A 20,485-nucleotide genomic window follows, 5' to 3' on the forward strand; every position below is an offset into this window, starting at 1 on the left:
CTCTCCTTATGAAAAGGGCACCCTTGCATTTAAGTGTAGTTCAATTCTGTCTCTACCATCATTCTCCAAACAGTCTACCCCATGAATCACAGAAACATCCTCTACTGTGTTCTTCCAGTTTAGAAAGGCTTCTGTCTAGCAGTGGAATCCAGGGAATCATAGCCCCTAATGTTCCTACACTGGTTCACCCCAAGCAAGTCTGAATGGTTATATCTGTGCCTTTTAATGTCTTTTCTTTTTCTAGGAGCTATCGCTAGACTCCTCGTCCATCAATCCAGAAGAACAGCCTAAGCAGAGGCTACAGGTCTCATTGACAGGATGACCTTTCTACACGCTAGGGACCCATTCTGAGATTAGGCACTCTTCAAAGCCACTGAGACTTTTCCATCATGTGTCTTTCCCACTTAGTAGATACAGCAATCATTCAGTCTATCTACTTTCCTGGATCAGTTCAACTCCCAAAGTGGATTGCTTGGAAATTTGTAATAAAATTTGGCTCATACAGTTTTGATATAGAAAAATAAGAAATGAGTTAAACTTATCTTGATGAATAAACAGCTTTGGATTCAATATCAGAAATTTAAAAGTAATGGAAAGAGGGTTAAAAAGGTCTATAATTACCATAAATAAAGGTAATAATAGTAATAATATCCAAAGTTTATGATGACATGAATGCTTTCAAAGTATTTTCACAGATATGTGATAATCCTGAGAAGTTGGAAAGTTGGGTGTTTTCTGCCTCATTTTATAGTTGGAAAATTGGGAGTTACAGAAATCAAGCTGTTGACTTGGAAGAGATAACCTAGCTGGTGACTGACCAGGCCCAGGCCCTTGCCTCTTGCATTTGAAGTCTTGGTTTCTCACAGAATTGGATGTTGGGGGGGGTGGGTAAAGGAGGAGGCTAGAGATCAACAAAATGAAGCCTGCAGCAAATGACGCCATTTTCAGTACATACCCTAGCATCCTGAGGCTTCTCCAGATACTGAAGAGAAATTTGATTAGTGAGAGATTTACTAAGCACTTAATATGAGCTAAGTGCTGGAAAAAAATAAGAAAGGCAAAAACATGGTCTCTTCCCTTAGGGAACTCTCATTTGAATAGAGGAAGACAATTTGTAAACAAATTTTATGTCATATTTTAGTCATATCTGACTCTCAGGAACCCATTTGGGATTTTTCTTCATAAAGATACTAAAGTAGTTTGCCTTCTCCACCTGAGGAAGGCAAATAGGTTTGCAAAACCATTTCCATAATAGTCATGTTATAAAAGTAAACATAGGTCCCCCTCCTCCCCTAAAAAAGAAACCTCAAGAAAATCAAGTAAAATAAAAGTATATTTTAATCTATATTCAGACACCATTAACTCTGTCTTTGGGGATGAATTGTATTCTTTATCACAAGTCCTTTAGAGCTATCTTGAGTTACAGAATTACTGAGAAAAAAGTCATCCCTTCACAGTTGCTAAGTGACTTCCCCATGGTCACACATTTAATGACCTTAGATTGGAACACAGGAATTCTCACTTCAGGTTCAGACCCACTTAGTGACCCCTGTAAAAATCTAGGTAAATACATGATAAATATTATATATATACATATATATATATATATATATATATATATATATATATATATATATAGCAAGTCATTTGGATTATAGAATGGTCTGGGACCACCTTTTTGAAGGGGTAAGACTAGAAGGTTGGGTCTCCAGATATAGCTGATAGGGGATATTTTAAAGAATTTCATTTTCTATTCAGTTTGGTAACTCGATGAAGCTGAGCATTGCCAAAGCTTAAGTAAGTAGAGGAAACCAGAAATCTTCTTTGCTGATGCTCAATTGTGGAGAGAACACTAGAGTAGACCTGGAATAGAAGTCCTAGATTCATATCCATATACATGGAAGCAACATGATCACGGGAAAACCATGGAAGGTCTCAGGATCTTAATTTTCTCTTCTGTAAAATGGGGGTAGTCATCCTTCTACCACTGCTTCAATTGATTTGTTGCTCTTCTTTATTTTTTTTATTTCTATTTTCTCCAGTTAACATATAAAAAACAAGTTTTAATATTCATTTTTAAAACTTTGTTTCAAATTCACCCCCTTCTTCCCACCCCATTCTCTCTGAGAAAGCAAGTTATTTGTAGTCACACAAATCATTTCCATAATAGTCTTGTTGTAAAAGTAAACATAGAACACCTTCTTCTCCCAAGGAAAAAAATCTCAAAAAAATCAAGGAAAATATATTATGCTTCAATCTGTATTCAGGTACCATCAGTTCTGTCTTGGGGAATGAATAGCTTTCTTTATTTTAAGTCCTTCAGAGTTGTCTTGGTCACAGCATTGCTGAGAAAAGGTAAGTCATTCACTGTTGATCATTTTACAACATTGCTGTTACTTTGTATATATATACTTTTCATTGCATTTGCTTATGTAAGTCTTTCTAGGTTTTATTGAGACCTTCCTGCTCATCATGTCTTATAGCAGAATAGCATTCCATCATTGACTGATTTATTGTGATAAAAATATTCTGAAAACTTTCAAGATCTTCTATTCCTCATCTATAAATTGGAGACATTGAACAAATAAATGCTATGGAATCTTGGAGTAAGTATATAAGCCTGAAACTATCTTGTTTTTAGTTGGGAAACAGTTAAAGAACCAATTAATGTGGTGGAAAGGAACTCATACTTTATGTTCCCGGGGCCATGTCTCTATCCAGTCTGCTATACAGCCTCTTCTTTGCTTCATGTATAATAGAATATTCAAAATATTAGAATTATCCAAAAAGTGAAGTGGGAAATCTCAAGTCAATGATGTCAGAATCAACAGAAATGGGTTACTAAATCAGTAAAGAAGAATCCCTACTGATCATATATTGTTTTAGTTTTCAAATGTAATGTTTTTTTATTTATTTTTATTTATTTTGTAATTTCCTAATTACATTTTAATTGAGTTTCTGTTTTACTTACTACCAGAGTTCTGGGCTACATTTGACCTGAGTTCTTTTTTTGATACCTCCATGAATTCTATCTCACTGGAGACCAGGAAGGAGAAAAGAGAATGGCATAAAAGCAGAGACCAGAAGCCCATGGTTGGGGAAATATATTTTGAAGGGAATTGTTATAGAGGAAGTATAGTATACTGGATAGAAAAACCATCAAATGTGGCTATATATATAGTGGAATGAGGAATTCTTAGAAAGAAGATTTTGACTTGAATCCCAATACTAATGCTTTTAGTCCTGTGACCTTGGCATCCCATTTCAATTTTCACTTCCCTATAAATTGCTTTGAAAAATTTAAAGGACTATATCAATAAAACTATTGTTATTGGTCAGTTACAAGCTCAACTGAAGTAAAGTCAACAAGGTTTTATTACTTTTTTATGTACCATACCCTGTTCTAAGCACTGGAATTATAAACAGAAAGACAATTATTGCCCCCAGGGGAAAATAACTCATAGAAGGAAGCCAGAATGTGGAGGGCAGGAGATGAAGAGTCTCAGCAGGAGGACATTGTAGACAAAGTCTGAGAGGAGGGTCAGGGGTATAGTGTGTCTATGTGCTTATGGAGAGCAGGGACTATTTCATGTCATTACATCCTCAAAGTTTTACAGTGCCTAGAACTTACTAGGTGCTTAAGAAATTCCAACTGATGGATTGACTGATTAAAGGATTGAGGTTTCTTCATGTTCTTAGATTTTCTGAAAAAGCCTAGAAAAGAGAGGGCTGAAGAAGAGCTTTGGGAATGATCTTTAGATATATTATCCAACAGGAAATTCAATGGGAGATAGAGAAATTTATGACTTCTTCCCACCAGAATATAAAACAAGAAGGAACAAATCCTAGAAGGAAGATTTATTTGTGCTAGCAAGAAATATTTTCTGATATTAGCTCCTGATTTGGAGTTCTTTTCTAAGGGCTCAATGCTTAGCTTTCTGGGGTGGGTCACATGCAATACTACCTGGAAACAGGAATAGGCTATTCTCTTGTAGTCTTATTCATGCAATTTTGATTTGTGGCCCCATTTATTCTCTTCAAGCACATTGTACAGCAACTCTGTCTTTTAAATGTGCAGATGATGCTAATGGTATTTACAGGGCAGGTAGTTCAGCTGAAGGTTTATATTTTCACATTATGCCTGTTATTATGTTCCCACTGACAACAGCAAGGATTATGGTCTTGGACAACAACAGAAGCTATGGATTTCTGAATTTCTATTTTTGTATAAGACAATGTGTGTCCTTCATTTTTCCCATGTTGACATATCAGAGGAACTGACCTTAAGAAACAAGAGACTGACAACCTCTTCAGCTGTATTCTCATCATGGAGGGCAGCCCAGATAGTTGGAAAGTCACAGATTGCATTTTGTCCTGTTCCCACATGACGTTTTTAGCATCATAGACTTCAAGTTGGACTGAATCCAAATCCCTCAATTTATGAAAGAACTAGATGAGACCTGCAGGAGTAAGATGAATTGCCCAACATCATATAGGCTAAAAGATACAGAGTCAGAATTAAAACCAAGGTCCTCTGGTTCCAAATTCCGAGTTCTTTACTCTGTTTGTTTGGAGTTTATCAACATTCAGTCTGGGAATATCATCTTAAAAATTCATCCAATTTCATTTCAGAGGATTGTTGAGGAATGTTATCTATGATAACACTTCAGTTTCATCTTTTTGATGGAGTTCAGGTAGAGTCAAAGGACAAGGCTACTATCCGGTTGGGTTTTTTCTTTGTTTTGTTTATGATTCTTTTCTTTTCATTTTTTTGAGGCAATTAGAGTTAAGTGACACTTGCCCAGAGTTTTAAAGCTAGGGAAGTGTCTGAAGCCAGATTTGAACTTGAGTCCTCCTGATTCCAGGGTCAGTATCTATCCTCTGCATCACTTTACTGTCCTTATATTTAATTCTCTAAAGACTACTGCACAGATGGATAAAATGACTGCTTTTTGTTATTGAATAGAAGTTATCAAGATGTAACTCATCTTCCATTGGCACAATGCATAACAAATAAAGCTCCCCAACTTAGCATTTAAGCAATGTGGGTACAAGTTTTAGGTTAGCCCTAATCTATGTGCAGATTTAGTTCCTTAGACTACAGGTTATTTACATTGCTTCCTTTCATAACTGGCATGATCCTAATCCCTCCTAGAAGAAGCCCAAGCTTCCCTCAAGGATCAAATTAGGTGCTATTTTGCACTTGAGGCCTTTCTTGATTGTTCATTGTTAGCATTTACCCCAAGAAAAAAAACAGGTTTGTTTACTTAGGTGACTGGGAGGTGGAAGGAGTGATCCATTTCAGGTACACAAGCACATGTGTTTAGACACACACCACTCAAAAAAAAAAATAAACAGAGACCATAAAGGAATAAATGAAGGAAAATAGGCTAAATTGCTTTTTTAAGGAAATGTAAATATATAAACAAATAGATTAACATAATTAAATAAATAAATGAACAGAATATGATGCAGCATTTTACTGACCTTAGTTTTTCACTTAAACAAAAGATTTTTCCTCAAGTAATATTTTTCCAGTGATATTTTATGACTATGAGGAAGCTGTAGCACATTATTAACCAAGAATGTGTAAGAAAAATCAGCATAAGCTAGGATATGCTAGTAAATATTTAACTACCAGTTCTGCAGGAAAAAAATACATGTAACATATTTCTAAGCTTAATCTTCATTATTAATATTTTTACATCACTTTCTTAAGTCTAGACAATTCACAAAACAATAAATCTAGCCCAGATTTGTAGTGCTTTCTGAGGCATAAATCTTGACACCAGAAATTTAACCATCTGGTCTCATGAGCCAATATGAACTGGTTCTAACATACCCCTAAATATAAGGGAGGTCGACAAAGAAGTATAACTGGTAAAGAAGGTGAACCAATCATGTGACAAAAGTGAGGAATATATGATGGATAGTCCTTGAATGCCATTACTTTTTAAGAGAAGGGGCAGCCCCCTGAGTGAAGCCTCTGTGAAAGTTTAATGAGACAATATGTTAAAAGTCACATGGTGTGAGAGAGGAGGGATGGTTTGTGCTCTGAATCATTGGAAAGAGCTATGAATTCATTAAAGCATAGAAGGCAGGGGCTTCATCTTATATTATTGTTTTCCTCCACAACATCTACAATACATAAAGGGTCAAAAACAAAAATCAAATTTATCGCCTTTTGGCCAGCTGTCTAGTAATGTTCTGAACTTGGATAGGTTGGTCCACAGATAACAGCTATCTGATGCTTGACTGAATCCATATCCAAAGTCTTTTCAGTTGATTTTGTTTTTAAGTAGTTTTTTCGGTTGTGTCCTACTTTTTCTTGGCAGAGATATTGAAATGGTTTTACTTTCCCTTCTCCATCTTATTTTATGGATGGGGAAACTGAGGCAAGCAGGTTTAAAGTGACTTGCCCAGGGTCATGTGACTAATAAATATCTGAGGTCAGTTTTGAACTTAGGAAAATAAGTCTTCTTAACTCAGGTCCAATACTCTATTGTCTGTGCCACTTAGCTGCCTGATGATTGTCTTATAAAACATGCACTATACTGGCATAGTTCTTGAAAACTTATATATATTCATGAACCAATGAGGAAATTTAGCACAAATGAACAAATGTGTAATACATGTTAATTGAATGAATGAAGGACTCTTTAGTCAGGGTCATCTTTCTCTTTAAAATCTGGGGAAATTTGTTTCATGAAAGATATTTGTAACAAAGGGCAAAAGGCAAGAAAATTGCTTTACTTTTTTACACATGAGACCTTGGAACACAATGTCAGTTAACTTCTTCCCTGGAGACTATTACTATAGGAAGGAGCATTCATGGGTGATGCCTAGAAGCAAAATTAGCTTTGAGGACCCCTTGCCCTTATAGCCACAGAGTTATGTTACAGGGTTCTACACATAACCTACTTTATGGTAATATTGGTTACAATATATTTCTTCCTTGAGATATTACCTGGAAACTGCCTTTATAGGTACTAAAGCCAAAGCTACCTCAAACAATTTTATTTATTTTTCACATTACCTGAATATTCATGTTTCAAAAGTAAAACATAATCCACCCCACAAAGGAAGAGAAACTGCAAGAAATATAAAATGATAGGAAAAAATGTGTGCTTCAGAGTGTCTTCAGATACCATCAAATCTGTATATGAGATGAATTGCCTTCTCTATTGAAAGTTTATTAGGGGCTGGCTAGGTGGTGCAGTAGATAGAGCACCGGACCTGGAGTCAGGAGGACCTGAGTTCAAATCTAGCCTCAGAAACTTAATAATTGCCTAGCTGTGTGGCCTTGGGGAAGTCACTTAACCCCATTGCCTTGTAAAAACATAAAAAGGCTATCAGGAGGGCAGCTAGATGGTCCAGTGAATAGAGTATGGGCCCTGGAGTCAGGAGTACCTGAATTCAAATCTGAACTCAAGCACTTAATAATTGTGTACCTTAGGCAAGTCATTTAACCCAATTGCCTTGCAAAAACAAAAACAAAAGTCTATCAGAGAAGTTGTTTTAATCTTTTCCCCATAGTTGCTATTGCTAGTTGTATTTCCCTCCATTCTATTCTTCCCTATTCCCATTTATTCTATTCTCTCTCCTTTTACCTTGTCCCCTCTCATTTTCCCCTTCTTCTACTCCATTGCAAAAGCTTTTTATTGCCTTTTAAATGAAATAACTTAGTCCATTCTACCTTTTCTTCTACTTTCTCCAAGTACATTCCCTTCTCATCCATTGACTCCATGTTTATAAAATATTATCCTTCATATTCAGTTCCCTCTTGTGCCTTCTCTCTCTCTCTCTCTCTCTCTCTCTCTCTCTCTATATATATATATATATATATATATATATATATATATACATATATATAATGTATGTATATATATATATATATATATATATACACATACTACTAATGCCATTGATAAATGAGAAGATTCATATAAGTTATCAGTATCATATTTCTATGAAGGAATACACATAATTCATCATCATTAAGTCCTTCATAATTTGCCCTTCCCATCCACCTTCTCTATGCTTCACCTGAGTCCTATACTTGGAGATCATACATTCTGTTTGGCTGTGGTCCTTTCATCGGGAAAGTCTGAAAGTCCCCTATTTCTCTGAATGTTTATCTTTTCCCCTGAATAAGAATGTACAGTTTTGTTGGATAGTTGATTCTTGTTTGTAATCCAAGCTCTTTTGTCTTCTGGAATATCATATTCTAAGCCCTGCAAGCCATTAAAGTAGACACTATTAATCTTGTGTTATCCTGACTGTAGTTCCACAATATTTAAATTATTTCTTTTTGGCTGTTTGTAATATTTCCCCTTGATTTAGCAGTTCTAAAATTTGTCTATAACATTCCTGGGAGTTTTTATTTTGGTATCTCTTTCAAGAGGTGATTGGAAGATTCTCTCAATTTCTATGCTACCCTCTTTTTCTAGGATATAAGGACAATTTCCCTGGAGGATTTCTTTAAAAATGAAGACTAGGAGCAGCTAGGTGGCACAGTGGATAGAGCACCAGTCCTGGAGTCAGGCAGACTTGAGTTCAAATCTGGCCTCAAACACTTAAAATTTACTTAGTTGTGTGACTGTAGACAAGTCACTTAACCCCATTTTCTTGGAAAAACAAAACAAAATAAAATAAAAACATAAAAATGAAGTCTAGGTTATTTTCTTGATCATGACTTTCAGGTAGTCCAATAATTTTTAAATTGTCTCTTCTGGATCTGTTTTCCAGGTCAGTTATTTTTCCAATGAAATATTTCACATTTTCTTCTAGTTTTTCATTCTTTTGATTTTGTTTTATTCTTTTCTTGATTTCTGACAAAGTGATCAGCTTTCCTTAGCTCCATTCTACATTTTAAGAAATTATTTTATTGAGGGCTTTTTAGTTTCCTTTCCAATATGAACAATTATCATTTTTAAGACATTCTTCTCATTTTTATATTTTGGACTGTTTTTTTCCCATTTGACCTAAACTGATTTTTAAGATGTTATTTTCATCAGTATTTTTGATATCTCCCTCACCAAGCATCTGACTTGGTTTTCATGGTTTTCTTGCATCACTCTCATTTCTCTTCCCTATTTTTCTTCTACCTCCCTTACTTGTTTTTCAAAATCTTTTTTTGAGCTCTTTTATAGCCTGAGTACAATTCATATTTTTCTTGGAAGCTTTGGCTATAGATACTTTGACTTTGTTATCTTCTGAGACTGTATTTTATTCCTCCATGGTACCGAAGTAATTGTCCATGATCAGATTTTTTTTCTTCTGTTGCTTTCTCATTTCCCCAGTCTATGATTTGACTTTAAGGAAAATGCATTAGCATCTATTTTTCCACTGCATCCCGAGTGCCATGGGAGTTCTGTGTGATTTGTAGCAGAAATCTTCTCTGTGTATTTTCTCTCCCATTGGAATATAAGTTCTGTGAGCAGGGATCCTCTTACTTTTCAATTTCTGTCCCTAGAGCTTACGACAGTGCTGTGTTTTTTTTTTTACCTCATCATTTAAGAAACATGCTCAGTTATAGTTTAAACTATAGTTGTCTGTGTTTTTTATCATGATTTTAGTCTTCATGATCTCATTTGGGGTGCTCTTGACAAAGATAAAAGGCTGTTTTGCCATTTCCTTCATCATCTCATTTTACAGATGAGAACACTGAGGCAAATAAGGTTAAGTGACTTGCCCAGGGTCAAACAGCTATTAAGTATCTGAGGCCAGATTTGAATTGGAAGATGAGTCTTCCTGACCTCCCTGCCCATCACTTGATCCACTCTACTAGCTGCAACACAAATTCCATCAACTAAAGGGGCTTGTACCTAGAGAGGACTTCGTTACTGTTGTTGATTGGCAGGAACAGAGTCCAACTACATGTGATGTATAGATTTCTTGGTTCCACTTTAAACATGTTCTCATGAACATTCAATTCATGGGAATTGTTATTTGCCTGACATGCAAAATGTTATTTGCCTGAATGTGGTAAGAGTTTTACCACCACCTATTTGTTATTTTTCAGAGACATATGGGAAGGGCCATATATAATTTGCATCATAGCCAGAGTGGCCAAGTCAACAAAGAAAACACCAGATTAGGAAATTTTTCAGTACAAAAATGTAATAATTATAGTTAACATTTGTATGGTTCTTTGAAACCTGTAAAGTCTTCTTTGAATTTATCATTGAGTCATGAAAAATTAATAAATAAATTCCCTGAAATTATTTTTTGATCTGGAAATAGCACTATAAAAAATAGCTATCATTTATAGAATGGTACTGGGGGAAGGGGGAGGAATATAGATTGGCTATTCATTTCTTTTTTTTTTTAGGTTTTTGCAAGGCAAATGGGGTTAAGTGGCTTGCCCAAGGCCACACAGCTAGGTAATAATTAAGTGTCTGAGACTGGATCTGAACCCAGGTACTCCTGACTCCAAGGCCGGTGCTTTATCCACTGTGCCACCTAGCCGCCCAGCATATTCATATCTGAATTAGAATCTTAAGAGAGTTTCCAGAAGGAATGTGATGTTAAAGGCCTGCCCCATAGTTGTACACCTACTATTTCCTACAGTCAAGACTTGACAAGTCCACCTGATTCCAAAGTCAGTTCAATAACCACTCTGCCCTGCAGTTTCTCACTTTGTTAAGTTTTAAGGTTCACCAATTTCTTTATGTCCATCTTTTAATTTAATCCTCAGGACAATCCTTTGGAGGAGGTAGTTCAAATAGTGTTGTTTCACTATTGGAAATGAGACTGGAAAACTAAGAATCAGAGAAAGTGAATTGGCTTAGCATCAAAGGTGGGATTTGAACCCATGTCTTGCCTGATTTCTGATATAAAACACTTTCCTCTACTTCACATTATTGTAGTAGTCTACTGCCTAGATAATATGACAAACTAAATCCTACCTAATTCCAAATAAATATATGAAGATATAATTTTAGACATATAAAGCATGTTTAGGCAGAGGAGATTTTGGTAAACTCACAAATCACACTATTTAGATTTCCCCTAACCTCTACCCATTTCCAGGATTTGGCTAGAGTCCTTAAGGACCATGTATTTGGCTATATTTTTAAGATTGTAAATGTTAGTATGCAGAGGCAAAATAGTTGAAACAAATAACATTGGAACCAAACAAGGGGGTACAAGGTTCAAGTATATGCAATGAGAGTTATAAGTTTAAACCCTTTTACAAGAGACTTGTCCAAGGTTCTAGATCTCTTAGAGCCTCAGGTTTTTTCATTTCTGAAATTGAAATAATATTATCTGGACTCCCTAACACAAAAGAGGATTAAATGAGAAAATATATATGTGTTACTTATATGTGGTTCATTACTGTAGTAAGTACAACGATAAACACAAGGTCATCTGGTCTTATGAATTGTCATATGAATTGGTCTGAAGCATAGTTCTGCCATTTACTAACTAGTGGACATCCATAGAGGAGTCACTTAGTCTCTGCCTCTTAGTTTTAAAATGGGGATGAAAATGCTTGTCCCAACTATTTCCTTGTAGTACCTTGCCTATAGTGCCTTAGCTAATATGAGTTGTTTCCAAGATTCCAAGGATTAAAAGCAATAACTTACTAAATAAAAATAATAACACACTTTGGTGGCCTTTGCACCCTTCATTCAAGTATCATTCACTCTACCTGACTCTTTTTTTAAAAGTCCTTCCTTTAAAAATGATTAACCTCATTTTGTAAAAGAGGATATTCAGGCTTCATTGTTTGTTTTCCCCAGGATTACTTAACTACTAAGTCCACAGCCAGGATTTGAATTAAAAGTTTATTGATTTCAGACCCAGTGTGCCCACCCTTCATTAAATCTAATTACCTCTTGCTTCATCTTTTTTTTTCCCCTTTGCTATCACAGCACTATAGGCTCCCCTCCCCCACCTTGGATGGAGTTTTGTAGAATTACCATAGAATGTAAAGATTATATCTGCAGAGCCAGGGGTACTTTGGTACTGATTTCGTGGAAAAATAAATATGCAACAATTATCTGACTTCAGCTTAATTCCAAGAGGCACAACTCCTCCAGGGAAAATGAGTGATGCATCACTCAATTGTAAGACACATTTCCTGAGCCCAAAGGTTAGTGGTACAAGCTACAGGAAGCCACAAATTTGCCCTTTTCAGCACCAAGGATAGAAAACAATTTTCCAAAGGCCAAAAAAAAACTAATAAAGTACCATACCATCTTAGGACATCCTTCATCAAACTGCCTTCATTTATTTATTTTTCATATAACTCAATTATTGTAGATAATCAGTGATGTAAAATCTATGATGTTCAACCTACTATCATACATGATAAGTTGGATTGAAAGGTTTCCATTGGCTAGGATGAAACTGGAATCAGAACTGCTGTCTGATACTTAGTCTTAGCTCCTTTCCTACCAAAGAAGAGGAGACTATTTTGATCTTTGGATCATTCCAATCTCTTTAATCTCCATTATCTTTATCCATTAATTAATTTCATTATCTTTTATCTCATCCCAGCAAGGTCTCCCTTTGTTTCTCCTCACTGGGCAGGGCTTGGTGAAGTAAAGGACTGGCTATCTCCAAATACCAAAGTTTGCTATAGCCCCTGTCCCCAGTAACTCAGAATGAATCTTCAGATTCCTCTTGGCTTCCACTGCTTGGAATGCCTAGTTCCCTTCAAGACTTGGTCAAGTGCCTCCTCCTAGAGGAGATTTTTCATGATCTCTCCTTCTCTCCAATAACATACTTGTGTACACATTGTGATGATGATTGATGTTTGCTCTTTGTGTTTGAAGACCATGATATCAAGGAAGTGCTGCCATGATGTGCATGTGAATCAGATTTGAGTTAGGGAGTGCCATGCCAAGTCACCAGTTTTGCTTTCTCCTCTGGAACCATCTAGGTCCAATATGACTTAGACTCAATGGAGATGGTCTTAGATGCAAGGAAATCAAGGTAAGTGACTTGCTCAAGGTGATATAACTAGTAAGTGACACAGTGACTGAGACTGGATTTGAACTCAGGTCCTCCTGACTCTAGAGCTGGTGCTCTATCCACTGCATCACCTAGCTTATACTTGTAGCACCCCATGGTTGAATGTAAGCTGCTTGAGGGCAGGGATTATTTCATATGTGTCTTTGTGTCTCCAGGACCCTAAAAACTGTGATTACAAAGCAGATGCTTCATAAAAAATTATTCAATTAAACTGAATTTGTAATATATTTTAGACAAATCCATTCAAATTGTGCCTGCTTCCTATGTAATCACTGACAAAACACTACCTCTCTGGGACTCAAGTTCCCCCTTTGAAAAATGAGGGGTGTTGAAATATTTGGTCTCTGACATTTTCTCTTTTTTTTTTCACAAATGTCAAAATCTTCTTGCACTGATCAGACATAACATTTTGGAGGCACAAGTGAGTCAGAGGCCAATAATAATCATGTACCACTATTATTACTCAAAGCTACTAACAATATGCCACTTCTAAAATAATTATCTAAAAGAGCTTTTTACATTCATTTCATTACTCCTCTCCCCCCCCCCCACAGCAACTCTGTCATAGGTACGAGTTATTAGCTCTATTTTAGAGGTAAGGAAACAAATGCAAAGAGTTGAAGTACCTTGCCTATAGTCCCTTAGCTAATATGAGTTGTTTCCAAGATTCCAACCCAGATCTCTTGAGTTCCAATGAGGCAACTGGATGGCATAGTAGAAAGATCTCAGGGAAATATGATTGTAAATTTGGCCTCAGTTACTTAGTATCTCTGTGATCCTAGTTAAGCCACTTGACCGCTGTCTGCCTCAGTTTCCCAAAATGTAAAATGAGGATAATAATGATAGCATCTATCTCCCGGGGTTGTTGTGATATTCGAAAGAGATTTAATATTTGTGAAACACATGGACAGTGAGTGGATCAACAAATGCTTGTTTCCTATTCCAACTCCATTCTCCCAAATATTGTTGTTATTGTTTGTTTGGCTGTTGGACTGCTCTTTAAAGTTCCTGGATGTAGTCCCTGGGGTTTTCTGGGCGAAGCTACTGGAGTGGTTTGCCATTTCCTTCTCCAGTGTAAGCCCATTTTACAGATAAGTAATTGGAGAACTTACTCACCCAGAGTTAAACAGCAAATTAAGTGTCTGAGTCTAAGTCAGATCCTCTTAAGCTCAGGTTCCATGTCCTACCTACTATAACACTTAGCTACCCTTAAAAATAGCAAACTAAAAATTTTGTAAATATACAAAATACGTTGTACAAATATGCTATTCTGATTAGTCCAAATAATGAATCACATGTAATGGGCACATTTTTGGAATTCACACTGCATATATTCACTAGGTTAGAACCAATTACCATATTTTCTATAATTATAACTCTGAATAATCTGAATTTGAATACCTGAAACTACTTAACAGGATTCATTATTCACAGTAATTAGGATTTGGCTGTATATCATATAGCCTGTCAAGAATCTACTGAGTCCCCCATCCTTATGTCTTCCCATTTAATCAAAAATTTCCAAGGAAAGTATAATTAGGGTAATAAAAGTGCCACTTCAGATGCTATCAAAAGCCCATAAGAGACATCTTGTCCCATTAGGGATATAAACTTAAAATTGAAAAAAATCTACATAAGGCAAGGAGATAGATACAAGCTTTGTTCATGAATTCAGAGAATATTTAACCTCAAAGCTTCAAAGGCTCTCAGAAATCCTCTAGTTCATCCCCCACATTTTATAGGTGAAGAAAACTAAACCCAGAGAAGTTGTCACTGGTCTGAGATCACCTACACAGTAAATGTCAGAGGCAGGATTGGAACCCAGTTCCTCTGGTTCATATCTTTGTACTTTTAGAATCCCCTTGTATCATGAAATCTTTTGCTCTAGTCCTCTTATTTTTATTTAAAGAAACCTCTAATTCAGAGGGATTGATGTTGTATAATTCTCCCAATTTCTTACAGAAAGTCATTGGCAGAGCAAGACTTTAAACAGAGGCTTCCTGACTTCTTGGGTCAAGACTCTTCTTATAGGCAGAAGGAGAAATGGAAAAGCCTGAAGTGGTAGATAGCATAAATATGACCTGAGTGAAACATTCAAAATATCCATTTACCTGGAATCTCTTCCATGCATAGTTTCCATTTCTATGGTCTATCCTGTTCTAAGCAACCTTGTAATAAATGATAATGCATATTTTATATTTATATTTATTTATATTATATATTTTAGATAGTAATAACGTATATTACTATAATATATTATCTCTGTCTTCCCATTTGATCCTCACAATAAGCCTGTGATTCAAATATATGCTTGTAAGATAGATTTATATATTTTTCTTTCTCTTCCTCCCATCCCCCCAAAATCTGGGTTTATATAAACTGAGTTCTAAGGATCTTGACTAGAAAATAATAGCTCATGATTATTATGGTCGTTTTACTGATGAAGAAACTGAGGCAAACAGAGGTTAAAGACTTGTCCAGGGTCATACAATTACTAAGTCTGAATTTGAAACCTGGTCTTTGGACTCATGTCCAACACTCTATCCCTTGTGCTCTCTAGCTTCCCAGAAAGGTGATTTTCTGTCTTTTGCTCTTCCTCAATCTCAGGGAAGACTTTAAAGTTTTCCCCACGTATGGTGACAATGTCAACTAAAACCATATGAACTTTGTTTTCTGGTAACAAATAGAGAATCTTGGGGCAGCTAGGTGGTGCAGTGGATACAGTACCAGCCCTGGAGTCTGGAGTACCTGAGTTCAAATCTGACCTCAGACACTTAATAATTATCTAGCTGTGTAGCCTTGGGCAAGCCACTTAACCCCATTTGCCTTGAAAAAACTAAACAAAACAAAATAAAACCAAAAAACCCAAATAGGGAATCTCCCCATTGTATCAACAGTCTTAGGATGGTGCTGATACAAAGGGGAGATTCCATACTTTGTAGAAGTCCTTAGGATACCTTATAGAGCACGAAAGTTGGGAGGGGACACACTTCCTGATCCAACAGAATTCTTCATTAGACACCTCTCAGTCCTTAAAGAACTCTCTACCCCTAATGAATATAACTTTAAGAACATTCTGAATGGAAAGCCACTCCCTTGAAGGACAAGTGTAGAAACATCTTTATCAGATCTCTCCTTCTGATTTAAGATTCTGTATAAATAAAAATATGCTTCTCCAAAAATTCCACTTTCTAACTGAGCCCCATGCATGGGTATCACAAGTTTCAGGAACCTAATAAATACATGTTTGTTTTCTAAAGATCAAACTCTGGAGGCTAACATGTTAGCCTAATTCTATTTGGTTTTTATTAGGATGAACTCTGGAGGTCAACACATGTTGATTTAGTACTTTATTAAGACCAAACTTATGAAGTCAACAATGGGTAAAAAGGTCCATTACCCCACTCCCAATTTCCCTTGCTCTTCTGCAAAGGCACTCTATTTACAATGGATATTATTAAGTTATATCAGATAGAGTTTCATTTCCTCTACAGAAAGGATAAAAAACACAAAAGGACTGTCAGTGCACTTAAACAAATAAAGGAGATATAAAACAACCAAATAACCCATTAGATTAATTAGACCCCCTGAAAAGCAAAGAGAGTTATACTGAATAAATATTCCCCATTCTCCTCAGACTGGCATCATATGAACAATAGAAATAACACAAAGGGCTGACAAGATCCACATTTCCCGTCCACCCTCTTGGCATGGGTTTTAGTCCCAAAGCTTCAAGATGCATGCTGGTAAATAAATTATCTCCTGGGTAACAGGTACCCTGTCAAACCTGATGTCACCCATGAAGTAACTGCAGGCCTGAAAATGTCCTTCTTCAGAATTTATACTCTCTGAGTTGTACTCAGTAAAGGAAACAGAAAGGGAGAAAAGGTTAGCCAAGAGGTCAAGGTTCATATACTTTCCTCCTAGGTATGCATAAGTATATGTCTCTGAGGCAGCTAGGTAGTGAATTGAATAGAGTACCAGCCCTGAAGTCAGGAAGATCTGAGTTCAAATGTGGCCTCAGACACTTACTAGCTGTGTGACCCTGGGCATGTCATTTATTCCCTATTGACTCAAAAAATGTCTCCTACTGCCTTTTGCTTGTGCTATAAATTACCATTACTCCTCATGGTTGGTATGGGGCAGGAGAAATTCCTTTCCCTATCTTTATTTTACTGAATTCTTGTCTAGAAGTCCAATTCTTACTCTGATAGACTGCATCATGGGTAATTCCCTCAAAAAATATTCTGTTCCAACTGAATGAAGAGTCACTAATAAACTTGGAAGAAACCCTTGGGAACATGTCTAGTTCTATGGCCCCCTAACCAACTTGAAGAGATGATAAACAATCAGTGTATTTATCAAAGGTTGCCCAGTCAACCATCATTTCAGATAGGGCCAGTACTATTTTCAGATTGTCTGTGGCAGTCCTGCCTCCAAGTGCAATGTTTTTTTTTTGACTAAGCCATTCTCAGTTTCTTGTCTTTCCAGCAAATTGCAACCTATATTTCTGCCTTTCTCAGTTCTCCTTGCTTCCCCAGCCCCCACCTAGTACCACTGATTAAATAAATACTTTTTATATTTGATACTAGAGGTAATACGGAACTATTGGACTTTATTGTTAAGGGGGATGATATTGCCAAATATACATTTTGCGAAGACCACTTTGGCAGATGTATGATGAGTGGAGAAATTTGAGGCAGGGAAACTTATTTGGAGACTTGCCATTGCACAGATGAGGATAAGGAAATTAAATTAGATGGTAGCTCTATTAGAGGAGAGGGAGATCATTCTTATGTAAATGTAAAATGTCTGCTAACATTTAATAAGTAGCAACCTGGTAGGCTGGGAGGAAAACTAGTCTGGTTTGGGATCAAGAAGCTTGTCTCTAGCCCTGGCTCTGACAATAATTAGGTATGTGCCTTGAACAAATAACTTATTTGATTTCTTCAATGAACCAGATGATCTCAAAATTTTCAGTAGCATCTCTTCTATGGTGTTTCTTTTTGAATAAAGGACAAAATTCCTTTTTGGTTGAGATTTTTTAAACAAAGTAAGCTCTAATTGGGTATCAGACCAATCAGTCAAATGGATTGAAGTGAATATCTGAAGTAACATTGTGAAGCAAATGTTGGACTCAAAGAAGGTTAACCCTCTGAAAGTAGGCTTATTTTTATTTTTGTCTTTGTTTCTCAGTTCCTTCACACAGTGTCTTCGCATAGTGGGTGCTTCACAAATAATTAATTGTATTGTTTCTTGGGAACTGTGTGAAAGATGGTTCATTTTCTTGACAGAAAAAAGGCAAGGGAACCCATTTTCAATAAAGAGGATGTAAAAACATGCCTTATTAGAAAGCTCACTCTGGACTCCTCTTCCTCCAACTTTTCTCCTGTTAGGCCTTTTTTTTCTCTAATCTACAACCTGCTGAGCCCTTTTTTTTTGGGGGGGGGGAGAGGGGATTTGTGAGGCAATGATATTAAATGACTTGTCCAAGGTAACACAGCTAGTATCAAGTGTCTCAAGTCAAATTTGAACTTAGATTTTCCTGTTTCCAAAACTGGTGTTCTATCTACTGTACCACCTAGCTGTACCTCTGCTGAGTCCTTCTAAAGCAATTTCACTGCTGGCTCTGCACTTCTTAGTTATATGTAAATATTTATATTTATCTCTGCAAGATGGAGATGTGAAAAGAACACTGGACTTGGAGTCAAAAGACTAGACTTTTATATCCTAGGGTAAGTCATTGCATTACTTGAGTCTCAGTTTCTTCCATCTATAAAATGGGTAGGAGCTGTATTGCCTTCCTCACTAGTTTGTTGTAAAGATCAAAGGAGGTTAAGTATGTGAAAACCAAGAACATTTATAAAGCACCACCAGAACCCTTGCAAAAAGAACCATCTTTGATAATGAAAAGCTTGCATTTCACAGGGACATGAAAGTGTCAATAAATGAAAGTGTCAGACAACCATAAATAGCTACTGTTATTGCTACAGCTTTAGGGTTTGCTTGCTTTGCTTTCTGCAACAGATGGCTAATGAAAACTAGTCTACCTACACAGGTGTGTCCTGAAAATCAAAAGAGATGTACGTCAAACCCTTTGTAGGCTATGCAATGATACTGAAAAGTCAAGCTGTTATTGTTTAGGTCTCCCTGTCTCTGCAATTAGCATCAACACCTCCACTTTCAAAATGGAAGCCACTGCAGTCAGTCACAATAAAACCTGATTTCTTTGATCACTGATCTTTCCTCAGCTATTCCTAAAGAATATCCCTTTTCCTGGAATATTCTGTCCTTGCCTCCATTCTCTCTATACCAGTGGGGGCAAAGTCAAATAGAAATGGGGGCTACTAAATCATTAATGAAGATTTCTGTGGTTATATTGACTTAGTTTTAAAATGTAATATCATCTACATTTGTTTTATTTTATTTTTCCATTTCATTAAATAGTTTCCAATTACATTTTAATCTGGTTTTTAAATCCCACTCAGAAATGTTATGGGTCTGATGCAACTGGGAGTGTTTCTACTTACCTCTGTATTCCCATTCTCTGGCAGATGAAATTCTTGACTTGTTTGAAGGTTTGATCCAGGTTTCTTCTCCATAAAGACTTTCCTAATCCTTGCAGATCACCTACTCCTTCACTGAGCAGCCTAAATGATTTCTCCCTCCTCAGATTTCTCAGAGTACTCTGCCTGCAGGCTCATTAACCCCTGATAAGATTGTTATTTCTGCACGCTTCAAATGACCTGTGTCCTATGTTACATATAGGAATTAGATCCGTGCCTTTCTAGGCAAGAGACAAATACATAACTTCCCTGCACCTCACAGTTTTAGAGAGTTGTCTAGCATACTGAGAGATTGATTTATCCAGGATCAGCCAACTAGTTGAGTCAGAAGTAATACTTGAACCCAGCTCTTCCTGACTCCAAGGCTAATTCTCTATTCACTCCCTGATGTTCCAGAGTCTGAACTGAGGCTTCAGTTGAATTGATCTCTGCCATCTGCCAAGATGGACCATAGAGTAAGCTTACAAGACAACACATCTTGCCAACAGAAGGTGATGAACAAATGCTTATTTAATTGCAATGATTGTTTAATTGAGATGACTTAAAGATATGAAATATTTAGTTAATCATCTAGATGACTCAGGTTCAAGATAACAAGCATCCTGATATCTGTATGCATTGGTCTTGTTGAATTTTTCAGTTTTCATCTGATGCTTCATGCTAGCTGATAAAAATCCAACAGAGACAACAGAGCTGAAGCTCAGAATTGTAGAAGTCACAGACCTATCTGTAAAAAAAAGACACATTTCTATATTGGTTCACACACTCCCTCCTCTGGTTCAAGCAGCTGTTCCATCCTGAAACCGTAATTTAAAGGAGAGTTGGCCAGGATGCAGTCTTTTTGGTTGTTATGCTTTTATTTTTGTTTTTTTAACCTTTTTTAGGTTTCCAAGCACACATTTTACTGTCATCCTGTCCTGTGTCCAGGTGTAGCT

This window comes from Macrotis lagotis, chromosome 2, assembly GCF_037893015.1.
Source record: "Macrotis lagotis isolate mMagLag1 chromosome 2, bilby.v1.9.chrom.fasta, whole genome shotgun sequence".
Classification (NCBI taxonomy): Eukaryota; Metazoa; Chordata; class Mammalia; order Peramelemorphia; family Peramelidae; genus Macrotis; species Macrotis lagotis.